Genomic DNA, 17,427 nt, shown 5'->3' on the forward strand with positions numbered 1-17,427 from the left:
AAAAGAATGCGTTTAGATTCAAATGCTTTGGAGTGGACAATAATGCGATTCAAATGCGTAGTGGACTAGTGGCTTTCTAACTATTTCTGTTCCAGGATAAGTAATCTGGTAAGGCTGATTTGCTGTCCCTGGCTTTGAACCAGGCTTCTGTGACTGCACAAATGTCAGCATCTTCCAGGGTTGAGAATGCTTGCAGTGAGTGCAGTTTCATGTTTAGATTCCTAGCATTTATCAGCATGACCCTTTAATTTGTGTTTTGATGAAAATTTTCATGTTGGTAGCTTTGACATCATGGCATTGCCTAAAAAGGCACTTTGGAGGAGGCAAGACCCTTTGCCAAAAGCCTGAAACCCAGGGAAGTTAGATGAAGGCCATCTCTGGCAAAGCATCATGGTCTGTCAATCATGTCTTCCCAGACTGTCAGGTACTGGATCCCCCTTGGAATGACTCCAGAAACTAAGCCAATTGTTAAAGTCAATCATTTTCTGTTTGTATTGAGGCATCATTCTGGGTGATGGTAGGATGCTGCTTAAGGCTAGGAACATACCTGCCTGGGACACATGCTCAGTGAGCTCTGTCATGCTCTCTTCATATAGTTGAGAGAGGTATGTCTCAGGTCATCTATGCCAACATGGACTATGACAGAGTCATAAAAGTACCTGCGGTTCAGATACTTGAGTATGTGCATAATATGGTGGATTCTAGCACTTGACAAGCAACTTACTGTGACTTTCTCCTTGTGTAGCCTGAACATCTGTGTGTCTCATGATAGACTCTCCTATGACTAATATGTTGGGTTTATGGTTAGGGCTTAGTGGCTGTAAGACACAGGTGGGTGGACTGTGTGTGATGCTTGGTGCAGTGGGTTGTGATGTGCGTGTGCATTTTTGCTTCTGAGGTCTCTTTTGCTTAGGTATGTTTTTGTTGAGAACCTCTGCATATGTAGGAGTGTGTTATACCTGCGTGGGTGGTGTTAGAGGTGTGGTGTTCATAGTGTTTGTGCAGACAACCTTCGCAGTGCAGATGTACTGGCTTGTGATTGAGACAGCAAGGATTCTAGTTTCTTAATGTAATTGCATCTCTCACATATTGTGTTCCTGGGTGGCAGTAGAAGAGAGTTGTCCATGTATATAAGACAGTTGCTACACTGTCTCAGGATGCCCATATCAACCAAACTAGAAGGAGAAACCAAAGGAAATTGTCCATCCATGGTTGGTAGAATTTGTGGAAGAGAGGTCAGGGATAGTAGAGTGGGTAATATCTAAGGAGAGTACCTGTAGGTGTGAGTAGGGCTGGATAAAATCAATACAGTAGCTGCAAGTGAGGGCCTCACTTAAACAGGAGTGCTGGTAAAGAAAAAATGCAGCTGAGTTACCTCACAAAGGATTAAAACAGTACAGCAGCAGCGTCCGATGCACAAACAAGCACAAATCAGTGCAAATGCAGGGTTTGAATACCGTAAAAATAAAAGTAAAATAGAAACACAGGAATTAGCCAATCAACCCTAGTCCCTGAGCTCTTAGCTCAACACCCTATGCCAGACCAGTTCCAGCCAGTTAATTTACTCCCACTAAGTGCAGGCATGCCCCAGCCAACACAAGATGGCATAGTAGGAAACACAGGAATCACACAAACAGATCTGGATATAACAAAACCTGTAACCAGACTATGTTAAAGACATTTAAACTCTGTTTAGGTCAATGTAACACAGAACAGATATACACTTAAATATAACAGTAGCAAACAAGAGCAAACTGATTTAAACAAATTAACCAATTAACCAATAAAAAAGCTCAAAACTGAGCCCTTTTCCAGCAACCTTCAATCAGACAAGTTCTAACTGCACAATCCTGCCACTAGTGTGTAGTGGAACCCTCTTCAAAAAAAACACGGCCTGGATTAGTGCTCAAGTTATACAAACAGAGCTAGATTCAGCAGGTCTAAATCTAGTCTATGCTACGGCAAACAAAGGAGCACCAGTTTCAGAAAGAAACAGTTCAAATAAGTTGGCACAATAAGCCTTCAATCAGCAATTCCCAGCAGCTCAGAAGGGCAGAATATGCCCTCTCCTCTCACAACAGTGTAAAATAACTAACCTGATGCCCAAGCACTTAAACCAGAACTAAGACACTTTTAGAATAACAGACACAGTAAGCCTTCAACCAGCAATTCCCAGCTTATAAGGATGTAAGCCAAGTCTTCTGCCACAAGAGTGTAGATCACAAACCTTCTTAATGTAAAACTGGCCTGAAGCCCAAGTGCTTAAGGCTTAGAATAACAGTTACAATTTAATCAGGCTACTAACAAGTAGTAATAATGCAGCAGAATAAATGTAATGTAATACTTTTAAGAACAAGCAGCAAAAGCAAAATAAAGTAATAAAGTAGGAAGACAGACAAATACAGTAAAAGCAATTGAATAGCATTTTTTTAGGTTACGGAGAAAGGAGGAACCAAAATAATTCAAGGTTTGAGAAACTAAGCGGGCCTCCCCAAATGATCTCTCTCTACTCAGTAGAATGAGCTGATGAAATGGGACTGGGAGGAGTGTCCAAAATGAGATTGATATTAGGGGCAGGCAACTCAAAAGCCACCACATTTAAGAACACAATGAGAACTTGGGTGGATGGAAGGGGAAAATGCAGGAAGAGATGAACGATATTCATAACAAGCAGGGCACACAAACACTTCAGCTAAATACTGATATTTCTAAATAAAGGAGCAATGCTGTTTCTCAGCTCCCCCACTAATTAACTGATGCTATCCAAAGTTTGCGAAGAAATTCTTTGGTAAATTTTTTAACTGACCCTAGCCAAGAACTCTTAAAACTCCAACAGAACAGAAAACTTAAAATAAAACAAATGCAATACTTGAAAAAAAAAAACAAAATAGAAGTGACCAAACCTTAAATGAACAGTTTCAAATCAAAATTAAATGCAGACAGAAATGAGTGATATTCAGAGCAAGCAGGCCACACAAACACTTCAGCTAAATACAGATATATCTAAACAAAAGAGCAATGTTGCTCAGCCCCTTCCACACACACACACACACACAGACACACACACACACACACACACACACACACACACGCACACACACACTAATTAACTGATGCTATTCACGGTTTGCAAATGAATTCTTCTGTAAGTTTTTAACTGACCTTAGCCAAGAACTCTTAAAATTCCAATAGAACAGAAAAACTGAAAACAAAACAAATTTAATACTAGAATAAGATGCAAAACTGAAGTGACCAAACCTTAAATGAAGAGCTTCAAATCAAAATTTAATGTAGCCAGAAATGTGTGATATTTAGAGCAAGCAGGCCACACAAACACTTCAGTTAAATACAGATATTTCTAAATAAAAGAGCGATGTTGTTTCTCAGTTCCCCCCACTAATTAACTGACGCTATCCACAGTTTGCAAAGGAATACTTTGATAACTTTTTTAACTGACCCTAGCCAAGAGCTCTTAAAACTCCAACAGAACAGAAAAACTTAAAACAAAACAAATGTAACACTAGAATAAGATACAAAATAGAAATGATCAAACCTTAAATGAAGAGCTTCAAATCAAAATTAAATGCAGCCAGGGATAAGCAATATTCACAGCAAGTAGTTTTCCAGTGTAAGGAGTGTTTGTTGAGTGTTTTCTTTTATGGCTTCTATAGCTGAGCAGCAATTCCTTAATGTTATCCAGACCTTTTTATGTTGGAAGCTTTAGATGGAGAGTTCTTATTGGTCTTAATCCCTGCACTGATGGAGTGCTGTCATTGGGCTTAAACCCTGCACTGATGGAGTGCTCTAATTGGTCTTAAACCCTGCACTGATAGAGTGCTCTGCTTGGTCTTAAACCCTGCACTGATCGAGTGCTCTCATTGGTTTTAATCCCTGCACTGATGGAGTACTGTCCTTGGTCTTAAACCCTGCACTGATGGAGTGCTGTCATTGGTCTTAAATCCTGCACTGATGGATTGTTCTCATTGTTCTTAAACCCTGCACTGATGGAGTGCTCACATTGGTCTTAAACCCTGCACTGATGGAGTGCTCTCCTTGGTCTTAAACCCTGCACTGATGGAGTGCTGTCACTGGTCTTAAACCCTGCACTGATGGAGTGCTGTCACTGGTCTTAAACCCTGCACTGATGGAGTGCTGTCACTGGTCTTAAACCCTGCACTGATGGAGTGCTGTTAGTCTTAAACCCTGCACTGATGGAGTGCTCTCCTTGGTCTTAAACCCTGCACTGATGGAGTGCTCTCCTTGGTCTTAAACACTGCACTGATGGAGTGCTCTCCTTGGTCTTAACTAATTCCACAGTAAAATAAACAGACATTAGTTATATTGGATTACATAGCGATTAACAATTTAATATAGAAATTACTTACAACATATTTACAGATGAAGAACATAGTACATCAGTAGACAACTAGAATCTTTATCTGTGAAGTACATAACAGGCATTAACAAATGTAACAATGAGAAGTTCCTGCTGTATAATAAGTACTAGGCTTATGAGCATCTGAGCTTGCTATAATCAAGGTAGTTAGTGGAGTGGAAAGAAAGGTAGTAGTTGGATGGGGTGGATGATATTAGAGTGGGAGTTGCAAGGGCATAGCCAGCATGTTTTTAGGTGCGCTTTTAATAAAGTTTTGAAGTTGGTGCATGATGGTACGGAGGTAATTGTGGGTGGGAGTGAGTTCCATAATTTGGCTATGGTGCAAGAGAATAGTGCTTCACCAGCAGAGTTATTGGCTTTAGTGATCTGCAAGTGATTTTTGTTGCTGGATCTTAGTAGTCTGGTGGTGCGATAGGGTTGGAGTATATTCTGGAGGGATGGGACATTTAGTGGATGGTTTACACTAGTTTGTGGGCGAGTGAGAGTTGATACCACTGAAGGAGGTGAGGACTTCAAGCCAGCCCAGTTCAGTAAGTGAGAGACAGTGGTGACTATGGTAGGATGCCCCTGTGGCTTAATCTCCATAATTTTGTTATAGCAGGTTTCTAGCTTGTTTAGATCACATTGCCTTAGGTTGGTATATACTGGAGAGGCATATAGTAGGGTGGAGATAAGGTGGGAATTTGCTATTGAAATCTTTGCTGCTTTGGTGAGAAATTGTTTATTTCTGTATAACGCTCCTAGTTTTTTGTGGACTTTTTTTATGGTCATGGACATGTGAATGTCAAATTTTAGTTTATTGTCTATTTCCACTCCTAGCAATTTGGTGTGTTCAGTTGGGTATATAGTGGTGTTGTCTTTTGCTGTGATGTTAAAGTGAGAGTTGTTTTGAGTATGTTTGGTGGGTTGGAAGATGAGTAGTTTAGTTTTGTTTGGGTTGAGTATTAATTGGGAATCGGATAACCATGTTTCAACAGAAGGCTTCCTGTGTGACTTTTTGCAGTTTGGGTAGGGACTGGGCTGAGCAGATGATGAGTCATCTGCGTATTGGATGAGTGTGCCATGTTTGGTGGCAGAGGCTAGATTATTGGTGTAAACACAGAAAAGTAGGTGTCCAAGGATGGATCCTTGGGGAACCCCTATGGAGACAGGTAGTTGGGGAGATATGTCATTCTGCCATACAACGGATTGTTGGCGGTCAGACAGGTAACTCTGAAACCAGTCGGTGACTGATTGTGAGAAGGATAGGTTATTGAGGACAGAGATAAGTTGTTTGTGTGGGACCATGTCAAATGCTTTAGATTGGTCTGGGAAAGTAGCAGAGGAGAGATAGCCATTGTTTTTATGCTGAAGGATAGTGTTAGTAAAGGAGAGTAAGGCAGTGGTGGTGCTATGGTTTGGTCAGAAACCATGCTGAGTACTGGAAAGGAGGTTGTTAGTAAGGAGGTAGTCTGAGACCTGAGAGTGTATGCATCTCTCTAGTATTTTGGAGAGTGGAGAGAATAGCTATTGGTTAGTTCTGCAGAGGTCCTTTGTGGAGAATTATATGTGAGACTTTCCACAATGTTCTGACAGAGATGGGTTAATCTAGATGGATACTGGGTAGGCCAGAGCATCAGCTGCATTTGTAGGTATTCACTTGGGAGGTTGTCTGCTGCTAATTTGGTGGGTTTAAGTTTAGTTAAGAGTTTTTATGTTGGAGGTAGGTACAGGAGAAAAAATTACTAGTTGAAGGTGTGGGTTGGAGGGAGGGTTGTGTTGTTTAGCTAGTGATAGTATGGTTTGGGTGAAGTGTGTGTTGAATGAGGTAGCAATATTTTCTGAGGAGTGAGGGATGTTGGGAGGAGGATTGACTTTACCTGTGGAGGATGGAGTTTATGGAATTGTTTGGGGCTGTGTTGTGAGGAGTCTAGGGCAGACTGGTAGTATTGGAATTTGTCCCTAAGTAGCTCTAGGAATTTCTGTCTAGCTGGGGTTTTGGTTTTACCACCCAGGCTTTATCCTATTTTCATTTCTGACTTAGTGGTTTTCTGTAGCCATGGGGAGGGTTGTGCTGGTTCTGGAAAATCTTATGGGGGCATGGTAATTAAGGATGTTCAGGAAGGTAGTATTAAAAATTCAACTCACGTCATCTAGACTGAGGTACTTTAGAGCATGCCAGTTACATTCTTTGAGGGATGAGATGAATGTGAGTGGGTTCAAAGCGTATTTGATGATAGATGACAGGTTTAGCTTGGTACAGGTATTTTGAGTACAGAAAGAAACAGTTCAAATAAGTTGGCACAATAAGCCTTCAATCAGCAATTCCCAGCAGCTCAGAAGGGCAGAATATGCCCTCTCCTCTCACAACAGTGTAAAATAACTAACCTGATGCCCAAGCACTTAAACCAGAACTAAGACACTTTTAGAATAACAGACACAGTAAGCCTTCAACCAGCAATTCCCAGCTTATAAGGATGTAAGCCAAGTCTTCTGCCACAAGAGTGTAGATCACAAACCTTCTTAATGTAAAACTGGCCTGAAGCCCAAGTGCTTAAGGCTTAGAATAACAGTTACAATTTAATCAGGCTACTAACAAGTAGTAATAATGCAGCAGAATAAATGTAATGTAATACTTTTAAGAACAAGCAGCAAAAGCAAAATAAAGTAATAAAGTAGGAAGACAGACAAATACAGTAAAAGCAATTGAATAGCATTTTTTTAGGTTACGTGAGAAAGGAGGAACCAAAATAATTCAAGGTTTGAGAAACTAAGGGGCGGGCCTTCCCAAATGATCTCTCTCTACTCAGTAGAATGAGCTGATGAAATGGGACTGGGAGGAGTGTCCAAAATGAGATTGATATTAGGGGCAGGCAACTCAAAAGCCACCACATTTAAGAACACAATGAGAACTTGGGTGGATGGAAGGGGAAAATGCAGGAAGAGATGAACGATATTCATAACAAGCAGGGCACACAAACACTTCAGCTAAATACTGATATTTCTAAATAAAGGAGCAATGCTGTTTCTCAGCTCCCCCACTAATTAACTGATGCTATCCAAAGTTTGCGAAGAAATTCTTTGGTAAATTTTTTAACTGACCCTAGCCAAGAACTCTTAAAACTCCAACAGAACAGAAAACTTAAAATAAAACAAATGCAATACTTGAAAAAAAAAACAAAATAGAAGTGACCAAACCTTAAATGAACAGTTTCAAATCAAAATTAAATGCAGACAGAAATGAGTGATATTCAGAGCAAGCAGGCCACACAAACACTTCAGCTAAATACAGATATATCTAAACAAAAGAGCAATGTTGTTGCTCAGCCCCCCTTCACACACACACACACACACACACACACACACACACACACACACACACACACACACACACACACACACACACACACACTAATTAACTGATGCTATTCATGGTTTGCAAAGGAATTCTTCTGTAAGTTTTTAACTGACCTTAGCCAAGAACTCTTAAAATTCCAATAGAACAGAAAAACTGAAAACAAAACAAATTTAATACTAGAATAAGATGCAAAACTGAAGTGACCAAACCTTAAATGAAGAGCTTCAAATCAAAATTTAATGTAGCCAGAAATGTGTGATATTTAGAGCAAGCAGGCCACACAAACACTTCAGTTAAATACAGATATTTCTAAATAAAAGAGCGATGTTGTTTCTCAGTTCCCCCCACTAATTAACTGACGCTATCCACAGTTTGCAAAGGAATACTTTGATAACTTTTTTAACTGACCCTAGCCAAGAGCTCTTAAAACTCCAACAGAACAGAAAAACTTAAAACAAAACAAATGTAACACTAGAATAAGATACAAAATAGAAATGATCAAACCTTAAATGAAGAGCTTCAAATCAAAATTAAATGCAGCCAGGGATAAGCAATATTCACAGCAAGTAGTTTTCCAGTGTAAGGAGTGTTTGTTGAGTGTTTTCTTTTATGGCTTCTATAGCTGAGCAGCAATTCCTTAATGTTATCCAGACCTTTTATGTTGGAAGCTTTAGATGGAGAGTTCTTATTGGTCTTAATCCCTGCACTGATGGAGTGCTGTCATTGGGCTTAAACCCTGCACTGATGGAGTGCTCTAATTGGTCTTAAACCCTGCACTGATAGAGTGCTCTGCTTGGTCTTAAACCCTGCACTGATCGAGTGCTCTCATTGGTTTTAATCCCTGCACTGATGGAGTACTGTCCTTGGTCTTAAACCCTGCACTGATGGAGTGCTGTCATTGGTCTTAAATCCTGCACTGATGGATTGTTCTCATTGTTCTTAAACCCTGCACTGATGGAGTGCTCACATTGGTCTTAAACCCTGCACTGATGGAGTGCTCTCCTTGGTCTTAAACCCTGCACTGATGGAGTGCTGTCACTGGTCTTAAACCCTGCACTGATGGAGTGCTGTCACTGGTCTTAAACCCTGCACTGATGGAGTGCTGTCACTGGTCTTAAACCCTGCACTGATGGAGTGCTGTCACTGGTCTTAAACCCTGCACTGATGGAGTGCTCTCCTTGGTCTTAAACCCTGCACTGATGGAGTGCTCTCCTTGGTCTTAAACACTGCACTGATGGAGTGCTCTCCTTGGTCTTAACTAATTCCACAGTAAAATAAACAGACATTAGTTATATTGGATTACATAGCGATTAACAATTTAATATAGAAATTACTTACAACATATTTACAGATGAAGAACATAGTACATCAGTAGACAACTAGAATCTTTATCTGTGAAGTACATAACAGGCATTAACAAATGTAACAATGAGAAGTTCCTGCTGTATAATAAGTACTAGGCTTATGAGCATCTGAGCTTGCTATAATCAAGGTAGTTAGTGGAGTGGAAAGAAAGGTAGTAGTTGGATGGGGTGGATGATATTAGAGTGGGAGTTGCAAGGGCATAGCCAGCATGTTTTAGGTGCGCTTTTAATAAAGTTTTGAAGTTGGTGCATGATGGTACAGAGGTAATTGTGGGTGGGAGTGAGTTCCATAATTTGGCTATGGTGCAAGGGAATAGTGCTTCACCAGCAGAGTTATTGGCTTTAGTGATCTGCAAGTGATTTTTGTTGCTGGATCTTTGTAGTCTGGTGGTGCGATAGGGTTGGAGTATATTCTGGAGGGATGGGACATTTAGTGGATGGTTTACTAGTTTGTGGGCGAGTGAGAGTTGATACCACTGAAGGAGGTGAGGGACTTCAAGCCAGCCCAGTTCAGTAAGTGAGAGACAGTGGTGACTATGGTAGGATGCCCCTGTGGTGAATTTGGCAATTTTGTTGTAGCAGGTTTCTAGCTTGTTTAGATCACATTGCCTTAGGTTGGTATATACTGGAGAGGCATATAGTAGGGTGGAGATAAGGTGGGAATTTGCTATTGAAATCTTTGCTGCTTTGGTGAGAAATTGTTTATTTCTGTATAACGCTCCTAGTTTTTGTGGACTTTTTTTATGGTCATGGACATGTGAATGTCAAATTTTAGTTTATTGTCTATTTCCACTCCTAGCAATTTGGTGTGTTCAGTTGGGTATATAGTGGTGTTGTCTTTTGCTGTGATGTTAAAGTGAGAGTTGTTTTGAGTATGTTTGGTGGGTTGGAAGATGAGTAGTTTAGTTTTGTTTGGGTTGAGTATTAATTGGGCATCGGATAACCATGTTTCAACAGAGGAAAAGGCTTCCTGTGTGACTTTTTGCAGTCTGGGTAGGGACTGGGCTGAGCAGATGATGAGTCATCTGCGTATTGGATGAGTGTGCCATGTTTGGTGGCAGAGGCTAGATTATTGGTGTAAACACAGAAAAGTAGGTGTCCAAGGATGGATCCTTGGGGAACCCCTATGGAGACAGGTAGTTGGGGAGATATGTCATTCTGCCATACAACGGATTGTTGGCGGTCAGACAGGTAACTCTGAAACCAGTCGGTGACTGATTGTGAGAAGGATAGGTTATTGAGGACAGAGATAAGTTGTTTGTGTGGGACCATGTCAAATGCTTTAGATTGGTCTGGGAAAGTAGCAGAGGAGAGATAGCCATTGTTTTTATGCTGAAGGATAGTGTTAGTAAAGGAGAGTAAGGCAGTGGTGGTGCTATGGTTTGGTCAGAAACCATGCTGAGTACTGGAAAGGAGGTTGTTAGTAAGGAGGTAGTCTGAGACCTGAGAGTGTATGCATCTCTCTAGTATTTTGGAGAGTGGAGAGAGAATAGCTATGGGGCGGTAATTGGTTAGTTCTGCAGAGGGTCCGCCTTTGTGGAGGGGAATTATATGTGAGACTTTCCACAATGTGGGAACGTAACTTTCTGACAGAGATCGGTTAATCTAGATGGATACTGGGTAGGCCAGAGCATCAGCTGCGATTTGTAGGTATTCACTTGGGAGGTTGTCTGCTGCTAATTTGGTGGGTTTAAGTTTAGTTAAGAGTTTTTTATGTTGGAGGTAGGTACAGGAGAAAAAGAGAAGGCAGTGGTGAGATTACTAGTTGAAGGTGTGGGTTGGAGGGAGGGTTGTGTTGTTTAGCTAGTGATAGTATGGTTTGGGTGAAGTGTGTGTTGAATGAGGTAGCAATATTTTCTGAGGAGTGAGGGATGTTAGGAGGAGGGGTACTGACTTTACCTGGGTGGAGGATGGAGTTTATGGAGGACCAGAATTGTTTGGGGCTGTGTTGTGAGGAGTCTAGGGCAGACTGGTAGTATTGGAATTTGTCCCGATTTATTAGCTTTTTGACTCTATTGCGTAGCTCTAGGAATTTCTGTCTAGCTGTGGGGGTTTTGGTTTTGCACCAGTGCTCCCAGGCTTTATCCCTGTTTTTCATTTCTGACTTAGTGGTTTTCTGTAGCCATGGGGAGGGTTGTGCTTTGGTTCTGGAAAATCTTATGGGGGCATGGTAATTAAGGATGTTCAGGAAGGTAGTATTAAAAATTCAACTGCCATCTAGACTGAGGTACTTTAGAGCATGCCAGTTACATTCTTTGAGGGATGAGATGAATGTGAGTGGGTTAAAGTTTATTTTTTTACGTATTTGATGATAGATGACAGGTTTAGCTTGGTACAGGTATTTTTGAGTAGGAATGTTGGGAGTGATCACTGAGGCTGTCTGATAAGCAGCCTGTTATATATGACTGGGGGTTCTTACTGACTAGTATCCAATCCAGGGTAGTGTGCTTGCTGGAGTTTTTATTTATCCTTGTTGGTGACTGGACTAGTTGGGTGAAGCCATGAAGGTGTACACGATGGGTTGGATTGTTGCCAGAACAGGATTGCCAGTCAATATTGAAATCACCTAAGGTGATAGTTTCTTGGGGGAGATGGTGGGTAGACCAGCTGAGGAGGTTTTCTAGTGGAGGGATGTTTTGGCCAGGTGGGAAGTAGCATCCAATTATGTTGATGGTTTTGTTTTGGTTAATTTTGAGGTTGGTATATATTATTTCTTCATTGCCTATTTGTGGAACTGATGATTTTAAGATCTGGATGTTTAGATGCTGTTTAAATATTATAGCTACACCACCTCCTTTTTTGTTTAGCCGGTCTACTCTTAGTATGCCGTAACCTGTAGGGAGTATTTGCTCACTGGTAATGTGAGGTTTTAGCCAGGTTTCTGTCAGGATGACTATATCTGGAGAGTACAAGTCTATGGTGGCATGGAGTTCATGGACTTTGTTGAATATACTTCTAATATTTAGGCTTAGTAGAAGGAAGTCACTTGGCTTTCTATTGGCTGTAATATGGGAGAAGTTGTGGTTTCTAGTCTGATTATGAGGATTGGGGTTGGACACTGACACAGAGATAGAAAAATCAGAACTAGGAGAGGATAGTTGGAACAGAAACAATAAAAGGAACTGGAATTTGTTTGTGGCTAGACAGCAAAAAAGAAATCCTACCTGTTACAAGAAGCATACCCCAGTGATAGAGCAACAATACACCCAAACCTGTAAGAGATGCCAGTGTAGAAACTGAAGATGAAATAGTAGGACACCATGAAGTAAATCTCTTTAGAAGACAAAAAAGGTGCTTGAGAAAACCCTCAGAACAAAGTGAGTGCTGAACGTGAGATACGCAGAAGAATAAAGAGTTATCCTATTTCAGCTAATGTAAAGAAGAGAATTCATGTGAAGGTGGATTATAAGCAGCAAGAATCTGTGAAACTATAAAAAGTAACAGTGACTCTAAAACTCTAAACTGTGGTCTGGTATACCAATTATATTGAGGAGGTAACACAAGGAAGGAAAGGAAAATGTGAAGACGTTTACTAATGGAGAAGGACATAAAAATCTATTTACGTATTTACAATTTGTAGGCCAGGTTAGTCCCACTAGTCAAGTAGCCTCTTTTCAGGGGATATCCTAGGTGGTGTTTATACTACTGAAGTTTGGCCAGGGCATTGGGAACTTCCTCTACTCTTTTCAATAGTTGCCATGGGATCTTTTAAATCCATTTTAGCTATCACCAGCTGAAGCAGATGTGGCCTCAGCTTAACATCTCAACTGAAGGATGGCACACTGAGAAGTGCAGCCCCCCACATGCTGCACTGCAGTGTTAGCAATCAATCTACCTGGTGTGACAATAGAAGCTACAGCCTTCTGCACCAAAGGTGAGTGTGCTACTTGTTGTACCACTGACACTTCAATACATAAAAAAAGAAACCACTAAAGAGGCACATGCTGATAGTAGGAAGAGTTTAGTAGAAGGTGATTTTTCGTTTAGACCTGCTGCTTGCAGAGGATGATATAGAAGAGGTGTCAGTATGAAGTATTTTAAGAGAGGAGGCTCCACCTTCCATAATGCAAGTTACTGAAGAAAGTTGTACTGCACTAGTGGACTTAAAGATTAGCCACACAAACTTGCAAATGGCCCAGAGGGAAGACGATACTCTACATAGAGCATGGCAAAATATAATCAAGGTCATAGAAAAAGATAGTAAATGGCAAGCTCCCTTATTTCTTTCCCTTAGTTTAAGTTAAAAGATAAACCCTTAGAGTTGGTAGAAAAAGGAAAAAGATTCATTATGAGATGCATTTGCCACACCCTTACAGAACCCTAGTAATGAAGTTAACCCATAGTCACATGTGAGGAGGTCACCTGGTAATGGATAAACAAAAGCTTATTAGCCAGATTATACTTGCAAGGCATAATGAAAGAGACAACTTCTGTTTGTTGCCCAGAATACCAGAAAACTTCACCACATCCTGTATAGAAAACTCTGTAAATCCCATTGCCTCTTACCAAAGTAAACTTTGAATGGATTGTCAGAGACATTGTGGGGCCGATAATAAAGTCTAGCAATGGGTATCAATAAATGCTATTCATAGTCCTAGTCATAAAGGACTATGCTACCAAATTTCCAGAGTTGGTAACCCAAAGGAAATAGGTTCTCCCTTCATGTCAAGCATACTGCACTGTGAGGATGATGTCAAGCAGTCTGCACAGCTATGATAAAGCTTTAAAGTCAACCACTTGAAGAATCAGTCTGCCATCTACAGACAGATGGATTATTAAAAAGGTGTAAAGAAACACTAAAAGCAATGCTGTACAAATACAAAGATAAAGATGTCAGAAACTGCGAGCAGTTGTTACCACACTTATACTGTTTAAAGAAGTTCAAAGGGACAAATGGGTTTACCCCCATTTGAAGTTCTTTACAGAAGGGATCTGAGAAAGCTGCTTAATATTGCTAAAGAAAATGGGAAGTGGCAAAGAAACCATTTAAATGTGCAATTCAACACGATGTTAATTTGCATGACAAATTAAAGCTGGCAATGAGAATACAGAGAACTCAAGAAATGCAACATTGAGATTGCAATGACAAGGCCCAACCAACAGAAGTTAACCTAGGAAATTGGATACTACTGCCACTGACCTCCACACAATGACAAGGCCCAACCAACAGAAGTTAACCTAGGAAATGGGATACTACTGCCACTGACCTCCACACAATGACAAGGCCCAACCAACAGAAGTTAACCTAGGAAATGGGATACTACTGCCACTGACCTCTACACAATGACAAGGCCCAACCAACAGAAGTTAACCTAGGAAATGGGATACTACTGCCACTGACCTCCACACAATGACAAGGCCCAACCAACAGGAGTTAACCTAGGAAACTGGATACTACTGCCGCTGACCTCCACACAATGACAAGGCCCAACCAACAGAAGTTAACCTAGGAAATGGGATACTACTGCCGCTGACCTCCACACAATGACAAGGCCCAACCAACAGAAGTTAACCTAGGAAATGGGATACTACTGCCACTGACCTCCACACAATGACAAGGCCCAACCAACAGAAGTTAACCTAGGAAATGGGATACTACTGCCACTGACCTCCACACAATGACAAGGCCCAACCAACAGAAGTTAACCTAGGAAATGGGATACTACTGCCACTGACCTCCACACAATGACAAGGCCCAACCAACAGAAGTTAACCTAGGAAATGGGATACTACTGCCACTGACCTCCACACAATGACAAGGCCCAACCAACAGAAGTTAACCTAGGAAATGGGATACTACTGCCACTGACCTCCACACAATGACAAGGCCCAACCAACAGACTTAACCTAGGAAATGGGATACTACTGCCACTGACCTCCACAGAATGACAAGGCCCAACCAACAGGAGTTAACCTAGGAAACTGGATACTACTGCCGCTGACCTCCACACAATGACAAGGCCCAACCAACAGAAGTTAACCTAGGAAATGGGATACTACTGCCACTGACCTCCACACAATGACAAGGCCCAACCAACAGAAGTTAACCTAGGAAATGGGATACTACTACCACTGACCTCCACACAATGACAAGGCCCAACCAACAGAAGTTAACCTAGGAAATGGGATACTACTGCCACTGACCTCCACACAATGACAAGGCCCAACCAACAGAAGTTAACCTAGGAAATGGGATACTACTGCCATTGACCTCCACACAATGACAAGGCCCAACCAACAGAAGTTAACCTAGGAAATGGGATACTACTGCCACTGACCTCCACACAATGACAAGGCCCAACCAACAGAAGTTAACCTAGGAAATGGGATACTACTGCCACTGACCTCCACACAATGACAAGGCCCAACCAACAGAAGTTAACCTAGGAAATGGGATACTTTTGCCACTGACCTCCACAGAAAACAGATTTCTGGCAAAGTGGTGGGTATCATTTGAGGTGACAGAAAAAACAAATGTAGTAAACTATGATTTTAGAAACTCAGGAAAGAGAATGATAGAGGAAACATTAATATACTGAAGCCATGGAAGGAAGAAGAGAAACCTGTAGAGTGAGATGATCACTGTATGAAGTGCCTTCAGATAAATCCTTGCTCAAGCACAGAAGGAGGGAGTGAGAGAATTATTGCAAAGAGATAATGGAGTATTCACAGATCTGCCTGAGAGCAGCAAACTAATAGAACATAATGTAGAGGCAACCCTAATATTGATGGATCAACTGAAAATACACCAATTCACGCAAGCAGTTATTATGGTAAGAAGTTTGACCTATGTTCAGCTGAGCTATGATTGAAGAGTCACAAAGAAATTGGACTAGTCCAGTCAATGCTATTTCCTAAACCTGATAGAAGAATTAGATTGTGTAATGCCTTTAGGAAACTGAATAGCATTATAGTGTTTATAGTTATCCCAGGCCCAGAATCAATGAGTTGATAAGAGGACCTAGGAAAGGTCAGATACTTGATAATACAGGCCTTGAGGAAGGAATACTGACTGATAACATTTATACATTCTGTTAACAATAACAATAGTCTTTACAAACCCTGATGATCTCTTTCAGTACACAGTCATACCATGTGACCAACATGGAACCCCAAGCACCTTTCAGCGACTAGTGCATAAAACATTAAAGCCCTGCTCATAATGTGTTACTGTATATCAGGATGATATTGGCATTCATTCAGAGGGCTGGTAAACTCAATTATCTACGATAAAAGCTGTGTTGGAATACACACAGCTGTCACGTTTGGCTAGGCCTAACCGTTAATGATAAGAACATAAACAGGGAGTGGTGGAAGCCAAGTATTTAGGGTACCTTATAGGAAGAATGAGGGGACAGAAACATCTAGAAAAATTGAGGCCATAAAACTAGGAGGTTCTCTCTGTTAAGAAACATGTGACAGTTTTCCTTAGACTAGCTGGACACTAGAAAGTTTGTGCCTAATTTTATGACTATTGCCTGTTGGCTGACAAATCTCATGAGAGAGACAGCAGCTATAAAGTAGCAGAGGTTTTTTTGAATCTGACAGAGCATTTAAGGAACTAAAAAAGGATCCTTTCTTCTGAACCCATGTTAGTATTTCCCTATTTTCTAGACTTCATCTATGTTTGGCACTTTTCAGTGTTTTTATCTATGTTTTGATACATCAGAGGTAAGTTTGAGGGTACTATTAAGACATTTCATAGGTTAAGAGCATTCAGTGTGTTATATCAGCAGGGACCAGACCAATGTAGAAAGGAGATAGTTACTAATATAGTGTCTAGCAATGAAACATGCTTTCTTTCCCTTGAAATACTATTTGTTATGCAAGCACTTCACTTTGGGAACAGCAACACACTTAGGTTCATAGGTTCATAAGTTCATAGGTTGATACAAGGCTATCTGCCCTAGGGCATTTATAAGCCTAGCCAGAGTGTGTTTGGCTTTTGCCACCCTTTTAGATTAGTTGACTGTGCCTCTGTATAGTAGGTCACAGAAGGTAGCCCTTTTAAGGTTAGTTTACTGTACCTTCGTCAAGCAGGGACACAGAAGAGGTCCCAGGGGTAAACTTACGATCTCCCATCCACTCGTCAAGATTTCTCTTGAAGAGGGTCAGTGAGGGGCTCTGCCTAACATGGATTGGGATTTTGTTCCAGAGTAAGGGGAGCCTCTGGGATATGAATCTGTCCCTCCAGCATGTCCTATTTATTTCTGTGCTGAGGTTCAAGTCCCAGGAGCATGTAGCTCTAAGGGATTTGGATTTCCTGAGGTGAAGCATGTCCATTAATTCTGGGTTGGACATGGCTTTATATGTCAGACACAGATCGCCTC

This window comes from Protopterus annectens, chromosome 12.part0, assembly GCF_019279795.1.
Source record: "Protopterus annectens isolate FY-2018-M chromosome 12.part0, PAN1.0, whole genome shotgun sequence".
NCBI lineage: Eukaryota > Metazoa > Chordata > Ceratodontiformes > Protopteridae > Protopterus > Protopterus annectens.